The sequence below is a fragment of the Octopus bimaculoides genome, chromosome 6 (assembly GCF_001194135.2).
Source record: "Octopus bimaculoides isolate UCB-OBI-ISO-001 chromosome 6, ASM119413v2, whole genome shotgun sequence".
Lineage (NCBI taxonomy): Eukaryota > Metazoa > Mollusca > Cephalopoda > Octopoda > Octopodidae > Octopus > Octopus bimaculoides.
In genome coordinates, this window is record NC_068986.1 from 41,478,344 (window position 1) to 41,493,156 (window position 14,813).

The 14,813-nt window shown below is 35.0% G+C and overlaps 1 long non-coding RNA gene across 1 annotated transcript; it reads right to left on the minus strand.

The window, feature by feature from the left end:
- Positions 1 to 14,807, minus strand: LOC128248131 (uncharacterized). The gene is made up of 2 exons (XR_008264407.1): positions 10,008 to 14,807; positions 1 to 7,894 (listed from the first exon to the last, which is right to left on the minus strand). It is a non-coding gene; the product is annotated as an uncharacterized LOC128248131 (long non-coding RNA).
- Between the last annotated feature and the right edge of the window lie 6 nt (positions 14,808 to 14,813).

The following is a 14,813-nucleotide window of genomic DNA, read 5'->3' on the forward strand; positions in this document are numbered from 1 at the left end:
AAAGTATATATATATATATATATATATATATATATATATATATACTCTTTTACTTGTTTCAGTCTTTTTTTGCTGGAGCACCGCCTTTAGTTGAGCAAATCAACCCCAGGACTTATTCTTTAGAAGCCTAGTACTTATTCAATCGGTCTCTTTTGCTGAACCGCTAAGTTACGGGGACATAGATACACCAGCATCGGTTGTCAAGCAATGTTGGGGGGACAAACACATACACACACACACATATATATACCTATATATATGACGGGCTTCTTTCAGTTTCTGTCTACCAAATCCACTCACAAGGCTTTGGTTGGCTCGAGGCTATAGTAGAAGACACTTGCCCAAGATGCCACACAATGGGACTGAACCCGAGACCATGTGGTTGGTAAGCAGGCTACTTACCACACAGCCACTCCTATGCCTATAATATATATATTATCCTAATTTTTTTCTTTAAGCTTTCAGCAAAAAGATGTGTAACCCAAAGAAATTAATTTATGTTATCTTAATTATACGTGGAGGCGCAATGGCCCAGTGGTTAGGGCAGCGGACTCACGGTCGGAGGATCGTGATTTCGATTCCCAGACCGGGCGTTCTGTGTGTTTATTGAGTAAAAACACCTAAAGCTCTACGAGGCTCCAGCAGGGGGTGGCGGCGACCCCTGTTGTACTCCTTCGCCCCAACTTTCTCTCACTCTTTCTTCCTGTTTCTTGAGTAAAAAGCTGTGATGGACTGGCGTCCTGTCCAACTAGGGAGGGAACACATACGCCATGGAAACTGAGAAACTGGCCCTATGCTCCACAAGGAACTTAGAGGATTTCCAATCTTAATTACACAAATTGTATTCACTATGGGCCGAGGTAATGATTCATCAGGTGGTTGCATAAACACCATGAACAACATCGTGAAAAATAATTCTCAACATTGTCAAGTCTAGGTCAGTGGTTCTTAATAGGGATCCATATGAGAATTTTTGTGGTCCATGTAAGAAAAGTAGTAAACTGGGGATCCACAGTAGTATTTTAAGGGATCATAAAAAAGAAAAGCAACAACTTTTCCTTTAGATGTGTTTATTGTAAGAAACAGCTAGATTTCTTTTTCTAATGTTTAACATAGTTTAACATGTTTCTGGCAACTGAAACATGTTCTCTCAGAGAGTACTATTGCGAAACCTATACAAGTGAATATGAGAAAAACAAATAGGAATTTTGAAAGAAGTATCTATAAAACTAGCTTTTAGACACTGAATAGCTATGGGGGCCCACCAAAATAAAATTGCAATTGAAGGGTCCATAGTTAAAAAATGGTTGAGAATCATTGGTCTAGTTGGGAATTTCACTATTTCTGCAATGTATTTCAGCCACTTTGTTATTTAATCAATAAACCATGCTCAGCCATGATTATTAAATAAAATAAAGATTTTTCACCAAATGAACAGCATGCATTTAGACAAAAATTTGATGAAAATTGGATAACTTTCTCTCCAAACATGTTACCTGCAGATGACATCTTAGTTTTCAGCTACATATATAGCAATAATGATTGGTTAATATATTATATTAATGTTTGTTTTTATGTCAAGTTATAATACAAAACAATTTTACATAAAACTGAAGGATTGTTCAATACTTTGTGCACAGAATATATTTATTATTCTTTAACAAGTATGGTAATGACAGTGACTTCAAAGTTTTTGCCTGATAAGCCATTGTCAAATGTCACAGTCTGACAATATCTTAGCAGGCTGAACTTCAAAGTCACTGTCATTACTATTCTTGTTAAAGAATAATATATATATATATATCACCATCATCATTTAGTATCTGTTTTCTATGCTGGCATGTGTTAAACAATTTGATTGGAACTGGCAAGTGGGAGAGCTGCACCAAGTTCCAGTCTGATTTGGCATGGTTTCTATGGCTGGATACCCTTCCTAACACCTATATATTTCATGAATTATGAATTGAAGTTATACCCTAGTATTGTAGCATGGAACAACAATTTAATGTTGGACATATAGGAGTAGATATGAATTCTTTACATTTTGAGTATCTGGCAGTTGATGCAGAATTATGGAAATCATTACTATTTAAATAATTTATACACAGACCTTTTATACATCAAACTTCTTCCTTACCCTAGAGCTGAAAAAAACACAAATAAATCAGTTTTCACATCTTAATATTTTAGCCTATAATGAGTTCAATAAAAAGTGATGGTGCTTACTTTATATTCTCTTATTTATTTAGGCAAAGACTAGAAGAATGCAATGAGTAGAATGAATATGTTGGTTGCCTTAAGCATTTAGCATTTAAAATAGCCATATCCAGCCAAAATAGTCAACCTGTTCTATATATCCAAATTGGCCAGATCTGGCCTTTCACACCTACCTTGCAATATCATTCTAAAATTAAGCAATCACATCATTGAAACGTCAAAGCTATGAGATAATGTGAGAGTAATTCAAAACAATGAGATTAAATAAGTATTATATTTGACAGAGTAATCTGAATGCTAAAAGGTTAACAGGTACACACACACACACACAACTTATAACTCAGAGAAAAATATTTGAATGGAAAATTTTTAGGTAAACAGTTGGTAACCTGGCTGCCACAGGTATAATTTACAAATGACATCACTCAACCAGAACTTACTAAGGTATAAAAATAAAACCTTATAATTTTATGAGGTACTGTATTAATTATAGTGTAGTCTATAGTGAAATTAATATAAATTAGGTACTATTTGAGAAATAAAAATTATGTATAGGAACTCATTAAACTTTTACAGAAGACAAACAGGAACCTGATGTCTCTGTTTTTCCCCAGAGCAAAACAATATTTATCTAGAATTGGAGTATAGTACCATGCAAAAGTCTTTCGCCACTTTAAACTATTGTAAATTTCTACTAACTGCCAACTTATGAGTGGATGTTTCGCATTGCATTTTTTACAGATGAAACATTAGCCCTGTTGGAGCCATTTCCATACCTAATCATTATATTTTGCAGTAGGGGCTCTGAATTAGAAGGAAAGATGTGAGATGACCACCAAAAAATGGCTGAGCTAAAGTTTTCAGCCACCTCACATAAACCAACTGAGATACAATGTTTTAAAACAGTAAAATATCTATAATGAAAATTTAATACATAATGTTCATTTCAAGAAGTTACTGTACATTGTTAATATTTCTAATAAGCGAGAATTTGTCAGAAGGCCTCCAGGAAAGCAAAATGACCCACATTACATGATGAAAACAGTAATGTGATGTTTGAGGGTAAAAGTCTAATGCTTTGGGGATACATAAAAAGTAATGGTTCAAGAAAGTTGGTTAAAATTGATGGTAACTTGAATAGTGCCAAATACATCCAGTTGCTGAAGGACAATTTGATGCCAGACTTGGATGAAGGTGAGATTTTTCAGCATGACGGAGCTCCATGCCAAAGATTGTGTGCAACACAACAGAGTCTGGCTGATGAAGGTGTTACCATATTGAAAGATTGGCCAGCTCAGAGCCCTAACTTAAATATCATCGAGCAAATGTGGACAGAACTAAAGAGAAGAGTTCGTCAGAAGAATCCACACAATCTTGAAGAGTTGTGGAAGCTCAGCTACAGAGAATGGTATCTCATACCTGTGAAGATGGTGAACGATTTGTACACATCTTTCCCTGGTACATCAAAGCAATTATTCAAGGTAAGGGAAGCCACACGAAATATTAATAATGTACAGTAACTTGAAATGAACAGTATGTAGTAAATTTTCATTATAGACATTATTCTGTTTTAAAACATTGTATCTTGATGGGTTTATGTGAGGTGGCTGAAAACTTTTGTACAGCCATTTTTGGTGGTCATCTCACATTGTTTTCTCTCATTCAGAAAATATTGCATGGAACTGTATATTCTATTAGAGATGTGGGTTATTTCTCATGAAATGAAAATTGAAACCAAGACAAAGGTTTGGTGTTTGGCAGTTTAACACATTGCTTTTGAATCAATTATTGGAGAAATATGGTGTGGTTGGCAAAAAAAAATCACATAGCATCACAAGAGCTTGATGGAAGCTTTGGTGATTGAAAATAAGGCAAATAGACTTATTAATTAAGAAGGATATTTTTAAATGAAGAATTTCAGATGTTCACAAAAGAAAAGTGTGACTCGGCTGCTGGAGAAAGAAAAACATTGTATTCAACCATTATTCTCATTTCCTTATGAGTTTCTACTAAAAATATTCAATAGTATTAGAAAAAGATCCTAATTTTTGCTGCTTTTATATCCTTGGTCATCGTATATATTTAACTCAAAATTTTCTACATCTAAATTGCAAATGATAGTTATTTCAAAATTATGAGTATTGTAGGAGTACTGCCGAAGACATCTTATTTTAGTGTGCCAGTAGAAAATTTGTATGGTGAGTGGTGAAGTATTCTTACCAAACTGAAATTAGTATTGCAAACTAAATACACAATTATACAGCGTTATGTACATTTGGGTTATAACAGAGTTAACTCCCTTGTAGTGCAGTAGCTTGTGTGCCCCTATGACCCTGCCAGCAAAGCATAAGTTTCTGGTAGAGCCTCCTATATTGGTCAAGTCAAAGGAGAGAGGCCAGATTAATTATGTACCACCTCTTCCCAAAGGTAAAAGTGAGTGGGGACAACAACTAGAAACAGAAAAAGCAAAGTTACAGAAGCATCAATGACAGTTCAAAACCTACAAAACCTGGAAGAAATAAATGTTTGAAGTGCAAGTGGAGATGGAACCCACAAGGGAGGCTGGAAAAGCAGGGATCCAACTGGAAAGAAGCAGAAATGACTTCTCAGAGCTGAAGATAGCAGAGAAAAGTTGTTGATGGCTTATGCTCCATAGGAAGCAAAGCATTTAAGTAGTAATAGCAATTGGGAGTTGTTCCTACTGGATAGTGTGGTACCACATTGTAGCTAGGTGGACTGTGTTATCTGAGAGTCAAGTACTGCATAACCACAGACACAAAGCAGTATGTGTGAACCTAGTCCACTAACTTCTAAGCTGGTTGTTCATCATTCTATTGACTTGCAAAAGTGACAGCATACTAAATGTATTGAAAGAAATCAGTTAACCCTTTTGATACCAACCTTCCTCAGATTGCACCCCCCCACACACTCCAGCTCTGTAGTACAAATGTCTTGTTTTCAAAAGTTCTGAATTTAAATCTTCCACCAGAGCTTAGTCTTAATTTATGTTCCAAACACTAGCTTAATAATTAACAAAGTTATTTTACTAAATTCTTTGTTATATTTAGAATTAAATGAAATAAACACAGAGCATCTTATCTGAAATATGGTAACAAAAGGGTTAATATAACAAAATACTGGTTTCAAATTTTGTCACAAGGGTTGCACTTTCAGGGTAGGGGGTAAGTTGATTGCATCAGCCTCCAGAGTTCAACTAGTACTTATTTCATCAACCCCGCAAAAGAATGAAAGGCAAAGATGACCTGAGTGGAATTTAAAATCAGAATGTTAGGACTGGTAAAATACCATTAAGTCTTTTGCCCAGTGTGCTAACGATTCTGTCAGTTTGCCGCCTTAAAATAAACATTGATTTAAAATTTTGGCACAAGCCCAACAATTTCTATGGAGGGGTAAGTTGATTACATCGATCCCAAAGCTTAGATGGTATTTATTTTATCAACCTTAAAAGGATGAAAGGCAAAGATGACCTTGGTGGAATTTGAACTCAGAACATAAAGGCAGACAAAATGCCTCGACACATTTTAACTGTTATGCTAATGATTCTGCCAATTCACCACCCTGCCTTCAAAAAAATATTAAAAAAATTATATCTGCAACTTTTTTTGAAATAACTTAACTTAGGTTAGACACACAAAGTTGAACAACATTTATCCCCATGTCAGACATTCTTTTTTAAAACAGGTAACAATTAACATCACATTTCTTCAGTTACACCTGATTTTTGTTTACTCTGAGTCTTGTCTAAATGTTCTATCTTCAACTTGTTTCAGTCATTAGATTGTGGCCATGCTGGGGCTCCATCTTGAAGAATACATTTAGTTGAATGAATTGACCCCAGTACATTTTGCCTTTTTTTTTAAAGCCTGGTACTTATTCTATTGGTCACTTTTGTTGAACCATTAAGTTATGGGAACATAAACACACCAACACTGGTTGTCAAATGATAGCTTTTCAGTTTCCATCAACCAAATCCACTCAAGACTTTGGTCAGCCCGAGGCTATAGTAGAAGACACTTGCTCAAGGAGCCACACTATGAGACTGACCCTGGAATCATGAGGTTGGGAAGCAAGGTTCTTACGACACAGCCACACTTGTTGAATAAAAAAATAAAATTCAGTGTGAATGTATCTTAACTACTAACTTGAAGGTTTTTGCCTGTATTATCAAACAAAAGCAAGTCAGCTTGACAGGAACATACTATTAATTTGAACAAAATAATAAGTCACACAGGTTAGATGCTGCCTGCAGTTGCAAGCTTGTCACCCAATGATACCTAGATAGATCAGGCCAGTAAAGATATACAAGTTTCATGGATATAGACACAACACAGCATAAGCTACAGGTAATGAATGTGAAGTTTTTTTTGCATAGCAGTTGAATGCTATGCTGATTATCAGATGGAGTTTCCCAAATTCATAGACACCTAATAAGCAGCATTGTAGATGTGAAAATTCGCTTTTAAAGTCAATCTAATTCACTGTGATTTTTAATATTAATTTCAAATTTTGGCACAAGGCCAGAAATTTGGTGGTGTGGTGGTGGTGGTGGTGGTGTTGATGGGAAAGAAGTCGATTTCATTGATCCCATTTCTTACTGGTATTTATTTTATCAACTTTGAAAGGATGAAAGGCAATATCAATCTCAGCATAATCAAATTTGCAGATGAAATGCTGCTAAGCATTCTAATGATTCTACCAGCTCCCACCTTACTGTGATTAGTATTATTAATATATACTTTAAGGTGGCAAGCTGGCAGAATTGTTAGCATGCAGGGTGAAATGCTAAATGGCATTTCGTCCATCTTTACATTCTGAGTTCAAGTTTGCCTTTCATCTTTTTTGGGGGTCAATAAAATAAGAACCAGTTGAGTACTAGGGGTCAAGGTAATTGACTTTCTCACTCCCGCTAAACTGCTGACCTTGTGCCAAAATTTGAAACCAATATTAATTTCAGCCTTGGAAATATTGTAAAAAGGTGTAAAGGCATGTAGCCTAGTAATTAGGGTGTTGCACTCGTGATCAGAAGATTATGGTTTCGATTACCAGACAGGCAGTTCTTGAACAAAGCAGTTCCTTTCATGTTGCTTCTGTCAACACCGCTGCAAACAGATAACCCTGTGATAAACTGGCATCCCATTCAACGTTAATGTTAGCTTGCCCATCTAGCCAGCAGGTTGGCAATATTGGAAAGCTACAATGCAGCGAAGTGCATTACAACCGGCAGTGAATAACATCACAGTCTGGTTGATAGTTATAAAGGTTAGAAAAGAAAAATTTCTGGAGTAATTCTTTCAGAATATAATATTCATTACGTTTGGGAAGGATCAAATGTAATGAGTTCCAATCGGTGTTATAGTACCTGCAAATTTTAATGAGCAAAATGCCATGGAAAAGGTGGACAACGTAACAATGGATTAGGTATTGATGTTTTCCACCAAAAGTCAGGTTATCAATAGGGCAGATGAATTTCTTTGTTAACGACTAAAAGTAGGGTACTCCTGTTATTTCAGTGGTGCTTACTCTCCAGCAGAGATATATGAAGTATTGACTTACAAGTCATCTGAAATTTGCTGCAAGAGTTCTACTTCTGAGTAGGACATTTCCATATTCCTTCAGTTATCAAAGTATTATGGTTTAGTTTTTCTGAAAAATATTGCTGGCAAAAGGAATAGAATTAAAATTTTTTTTTCAGAAGAGTTGAATATTTTTAGTTTTGAAGAGGTTAAATGATATAGAATTATTCCAATCTTATAATCTTCATATTGTAAAGCTTAAAATAAATTATTTCCCTTGGTCTTCAGTTTATACTGCTTTGCCTATACATATATATACATAGATATATATACATATACACACAAACATACAGGGTACATTGGGTAAATTGTCACCATTTTATATATTTAATTTTGATCATGTGCATTGTGTTTTTGATTTTGTTGACTACACAGTATAGCAGGGTCAGTTGGGCAACATCTGTGAGAAAAGCAGCACCATGATGCAATTGACTCTGCCAGAAATTTGGAAATGACATGCTGTACTGCTTGCCATTCACACTGGAAACTCCAATATGAACATTGCAGAAGATTAGGAAAGAGTTGGAGGAGTCTAATGATTGCAAAGGTATGGTAGTTCGGAAAACTCACTGTGATCATTCTGTTAAGAAAAGAACACTTGAATTTGTTGGTGAGATCCAGGCCATGATTGACAATGTTCCCTCCGAGTCAATCAGGAAGGTAGTGCATGAGACATTTGGTATTCCTTATACAAGATGAGAAAGGGCCAATTTTTACACCAAGCCATCAAGGACAAGAGGAAAGACTGTGCTATGAAGCTTTTGAACAAACTCAAGCGTCCATTCCAACCAAACTTGTTTTGATTTTTCTCAGACGAGAAAAATTTCTGCCAGAATCAGTTGAACATACAGAACCATTGACTTGCCATGTCTCCAAAACATGTACCAAGAGTGATAAAAATCAAACAACCAGGTGTTTGGAGTGATCACTAGTGATGGCTAGATTACGCCTACATTCATTTTCCCACACAGCCTCAGACTCAACGTGGAGGCCTACATCAAGTGCCTGGAGGAGGTAGTGCTGCCTTGGGGCAAGAGGGTGGCTGCTGGAAGACCCTATGTCTGGCAATAGGACACTGCACCATGCCACAAAGTAGGAGAACCCAGTCATGGCTGTCGAATAATTTCTGTGATCCTATCACCCTTAACATCTGGCCACCTAACTCCCCACACTGCAACCCCCATGATTATTATGTGAGGTGCAGTTGAACAATAAACCAACAAAACTCCTTGTAACACCAAAGATGAACTGAAGGCAAGGATTAATGCATCATTCACCAACTTAAACAAGGAGACCAGCCAGAAGAGTTGCAAGAGATTCCAAAGTTGTCTGGAGGCTGTAGTTGTAGCCAATGGTAATTTTATTGAATAAATTTACTCTTTAGTATTTCAGTTTGGTGAATATATATTAAAATGAGATGCATTATTTTCATTTTTGCAGAATTCAGATGACAATTTATTCACCGCACCCTGTACATATAGTGTATATATATATATATATATATATATATATATACACACACACATATACCAAGTGCAAAGACCATCTCTATCCACCATACTTTTTGGGTTTTGGTAGATCCTGGTTCGTTGCTGAACCCATGACCCTATATAAATTTCTTTTGCATGATATACTTTAGACCCACCATTATAGGTATATGGTTGGTATATTTGTAGACAACTCAGATGCAATGTATAAATATAAAAAAATATCTATTTTTTTGGTGGAGTGTAGTTTCAACCCGTGGATCTCTGGATTATGGGGCCCAGCACACCTCCATGTGTCACTCTGCTCAACAAATATATGAGATGATGAAAAGTTCTTGGCTTTAAGGGTGTTGTGAAAGGCCTAGTTGGAGGCCCAATCTTCTGAGTTCTTTTACAGGGATTAGAAAAACTGAATGACCACTGCAATGTGTGTGAATCTGACAGGAATACGTTGAATAAAATCATAATTGACTGATCTTCCTGTATTTTGTTTTGCCTAAAGTCAGGAACTTTTCAGCACCCCCTTGTCATCATCATCATCGTTTAACGTCCGCTTTCCATGCTGGCATGGTTGTCTGTGTTTGGTTACATTATTTCTATTACATCAACTATCATATGGTTTATTTCTGAGCATTTGATTGTTTCATGTGTATGGAATATAGAACCTACACAATATATGCTGCAGCTTAAGGGATGTTAATTTACTTACTGAAAGGCTGCTTTTTCACTGCCAATCATCTGAGAGTCATCTGCCGAATCTCATGTTTAGATCCATGTGTTGCAAATTTTTTTTGATTTCTCTTCATTAGTCATTTCCAGATCAACCAAAAGCAAATGAATTTCATACATATTTCCTTAACACAGCACAGAAAGTGAGCTTGCTAGTAATATACAGAAACATTTAAGTACAACGTGATTCCAGTGAACGACTGGTGGGCTACATCAAAGTTTTGGTGCTCCATGGTAAGTTTTGTTCTTGTTTTGCATAGTGAGATTAAAAAAGTAACTCTATATTTGATGGTCCATGAAGTTTATGTCAAATTTCTTTTGCCTAATTTCTGAAAAAGATTGTATATTGCTGAAGTACGAATACAGATGTTTATGAGTAATTGAATATACAGAAGAATTTCCTTTTAGTCTAGTTGTAAAATTAGGCTCTAATTGAGGATTTTTTTTCAGTAGCTTTGAATGAGGATTGAACAAGTTTTGTTGTTAAACTCCATCACATTATCATTTCTCCTCAAGATGCTGAAAAACTAATGGAAAATTACTTATTAAAATGTAGAACACATTTACAGAACGGTATGAGAACGACAGCCTGGCCTTAAGAGTGCAAGTACAATATGGGTTGTCAATAAGTAAATAAATTGGGAGATAAGCAAGCAAATTCTGTCAGTTCAATCCTTATTCCAAGTTGCTGAAAAGGTACATCTACAGAACCTAATTTTAGCAACACTATATATATAAATAATCATCACCATCATTGTTTGAATGTTCACCTTTCCATGCTTGTATGGGTCTGATCAAATTCATTGAGGTAAATTTTCTATGGCTGGATGCCCTTCCTGTGGCCAACCTTCACCTATTTCAAAGCAAGGCAGTATTTCTCCATGGCTGGATATGTTTTTTATGGAAGTCTAGAAACAGTTAGCAATTCTTACCTGAGAGATAGTGACACTCATTTCCAACTATCATATGATGTTAAAACAAATATGGAATAAACTTTCAGTTTCAGTTTACCAAATCCATTTACAAAAGTTTGGTTGGCACAAAGCTATAAAAGAAGTTATTTGTCCAAAATGCCACAAAGTGAGACTGAACTGAAAACCATTTGGTTGGGAGGTAAATTTCTAAACCATACAACCATGCCCGCGCCTGTAATGATAACCATTTAATGGGTTTACCAAGCTGGCATACTTGGGATGGTTTGACAGGAACTGGTGAGCCAAAGGTCCACAACATACTCCAATGTTTTCATTTCTAACACCAACAACTTAACAGAGTGTACTGAGCGTTTTTTATGTGGTGCCAGCACCACTGAGGTCACTAAGTAACTCACAACACAAACCCTGCCTCATATATTTATTCATAATCTATATTGTGTTAGTATTCCATCAAGTATTATTGATGGACTATCAATCTTATACCATAGGCATATGAGCTATGTGTAAGCAGATTCTTGTTTATATTTAAATAAATAATCTACTATTGCTTGGCATCTTGTAAAAAGAGTGGTTAGAAAATCTCGGGTTGCTGAAAAAAGGCCCTAACTTCAAAGAGAGATAAAACATGTATGGATATAGCTCAGTATAACTAGGCAGTTAAGTTTGCTTTGCAACTATGTGTTCTTAGGTTCAGTCTCACTGTACGGCACCTTGGACCAATGTTTCCTACTATTGCCTCACTCAAAGCAATGTCTTGTGAATGAAACTAGTGGATGGAAACCATATGAAGTCTGTCATATGTATGCCTATATAAGTGTGTATATGTGTGAAAGATGTAATTTTTTAAATAAAGTAATCTGAATGAAGAACAAAGTAAAAGAAAAAGTGTTGCATGTTTACATTTCCAGTGAACATTTTTCTGTGCTTCCTAAACTGTAAATCAGGAACAAGTTGGCAACAAGAAGAGCACCTAGCAGTAAATATATATAGCTTCAAATAAGAACCTGTTCAAAATATACTAGCAAAGAAAACAAATGTAAAACAAATGAAGCAAACTAGAATGTTAATCAAGCTGTGATTTTCATGGCTGCATGGTTAAGATTCTTGCTTTGTGACCACATGGTCAAGTGTCTTCCACTATAGCACCAGGTAAACTAATGCCTTGTGAGTGAATCTGGTAGACGGAAATTGTAGGGAAGTTTGTTATGTGTGTCTGCATTTGACCCCCACAAAACTTGACAACCAATATTGGTTTGTTTGCATCCCCATAACTTGGCTAAAGAGATTGACAGAATAAGTACCAAACTTAAAAATATGTACTGGTGTAGATTTGTTTGACTAAATCCTTTCATAAGGTACCCCAGCATGGTCACAGTCCAATGACTGAAACAAGTAAAAGATAAAAGAAATGTCATTTCTTTTTTTTGAAGTTAAGAATAAATATTCAATAAGTTACATAACTTTTGACCAGAAAAAATCCTTAGTTGCCATAGTGAATGTATGCCTCAGAACATTTAATTAAGCCTCAAGTTTGAATCCTGTCAGAGTTTGATTTTTCTTTCACTATTTGAAAGAGAAATATGCATCTATAAGTTACAGTAATAGCTCAGGGAAATTCAATTATGTGTACCAGACTCATATGAAAATTAACCTTGTACTAAATCAGGTTAAATAATTACCATTAACAGCAAATCTACACACACACACACATTATATATATATATATATATATATATATATATTTATAAAAAATATGAATGACAAAGAAATAAATGATATGAATGATTATCTTACAGCTGTTTCTGCTATAAGATGTAGTGGACTCATAGTTGAGTGCCTGAGTAACACCTCACAGTTTCATCAGAGCCTTGAATAGCAGCTGTAAGCTAATGAAGTTCATAAGATGATTGTTTATTCCTTTGTCATCTCATTTTCTTATTACTGCTGTGTACTCAACTAATGTGTCATTCTACACCAGATTATTAGTTCTGCAACGCATAAGCAAAATTATATATATATATATATATATATAGTATCAAAAATGTGTCCTGTTTCCTTACTTCAGGTATGCTGTTTTGCTTTTCATGACCATGCTTGAAGGGTTTTAACCAAACTGACCCAGGACACTTATTCTTAAACCTAGTACTTATTCTAGTAGTCTTTTTATGCTGAACTTCTATATTACAAGGATGTAAGCACACCAACATTGGTTGTCAAAGAAGCACAGACACACATGATGGGCTTCTTTCAGTTTTCATCGACCAAATTCACTCACAAGTCATCCGCTCAAGGTGTCACATAGTGGGACTGAACCTGGAACTATGTGGTTGGGAAGCAAACTTCTCACCACACAGCCATGCTGGTGCCTACGCTGCCACACAAATATCTATTAAAGAAAAGGAAAAAAAATGAAAGAATAAAAAGTGTTTCAGTGGAATAGTTTTATTAGTGTTAAAAGCATGACCAAAAAGTCATATTCAAGAGTACTTACTCATGTACGATTCTGGGATGTCTTGCTTTCAAGAGCAGTACCCAATTCAATTTAGATTAAAAAGAAGAAAAATAAAAAGGGGAGGGGAAAAAAAAAAATCATCTTTTCTTATATAATGTTAAATGATGACATTTGCGATCAGTTATATTAATATTATTAACAGCAGGGAATTGGCAGTTCACACAGTTATTTCATATGGCAGGGCTTGTTAGATGTTTTCTAACTATGATGTGTATGTGTGTATGTAGATGTATGTGAAGTGGTGCATACATCTTTGAAAGAGAGAGAGAAAGAGAACAGCTAATAGGACATCTGAATCCATTTGTTTCTTTTTCTTTTCTTTACTTTACTTTTTCAAATAGAAACAGTTGATTCGATTTTCCTATAGAAGTAAAGTACTTTAGAGAGGAAGAGAAATACACAGCCTGTGTAATAGCCAAAAGCAACTCACTTGCAAATCAGAATAAAATCAGCCAAAAGATGAGCAGAATTGCTACATCTTCCACTGATATAACAGTAATTTTTTTCTTATAACAGCAGTAATTTAAAGTATTCTATAGTTTTTGAATACCAGTATCATAAAAAAAAAATAATTGCTTGAGAGAGATTGTTTCTGAAAGAAGTTTTTTTTTTTTTCAAGAGAAAAATTTGAAGAAAAACTTTATTTTATATTGTACCTAAGGACTTTTCATGAAAAGCAGCAAAAATAATGATTCCGGATTCTAAATAACTTGGAAGTTTTGAAAAACAACAATTAAGATCTAAATCATGAGAGTCCTTTCCCTAATATTCAGAAACTAAATGTAAGGAACCAGATATATAAAAAATTGTAACATGGACAGATAAACTAAAATATAAGTTAATAGGAATTGCAGAATAAGGAAACTTACTAACTGTTGTTTTGAACTTTATATTCAATAAATGAGATAAGAATTAAACAAAAAAACATTCAATCAAAAATAAAGAAATCTTTGCAGATTAAGAGATTGATTATTGTAACTTTCTGATGAGGAACTGCATATTTAATGAATCACCAATTACAACATTTAAAACTGTGTGTGTGTGAGTAAGACAGAGAGAGAGAGAGAGAGAGAGAGAGAGAGGGGAGAGAGAGTGTGTGTGTGTGTGTGTCTAATTCACTGCATGGTCCCAGACAGAAGAGTTTGAATAATGATCTATATGTAATCAAAAGTGTCAATTATAGGGAAGAAAATAGAAACATTCCCATCTGGATATACTTTTTTTGAAGTAAATGAAGCAGTTTGTTTCTAACAATCTATAGAATATTTTTATTCTGTAAGAAGGATAATTAAAATATATAAGAAAAAGAAGAAAAGAAAATTCAGTTTCTGCACAAGTA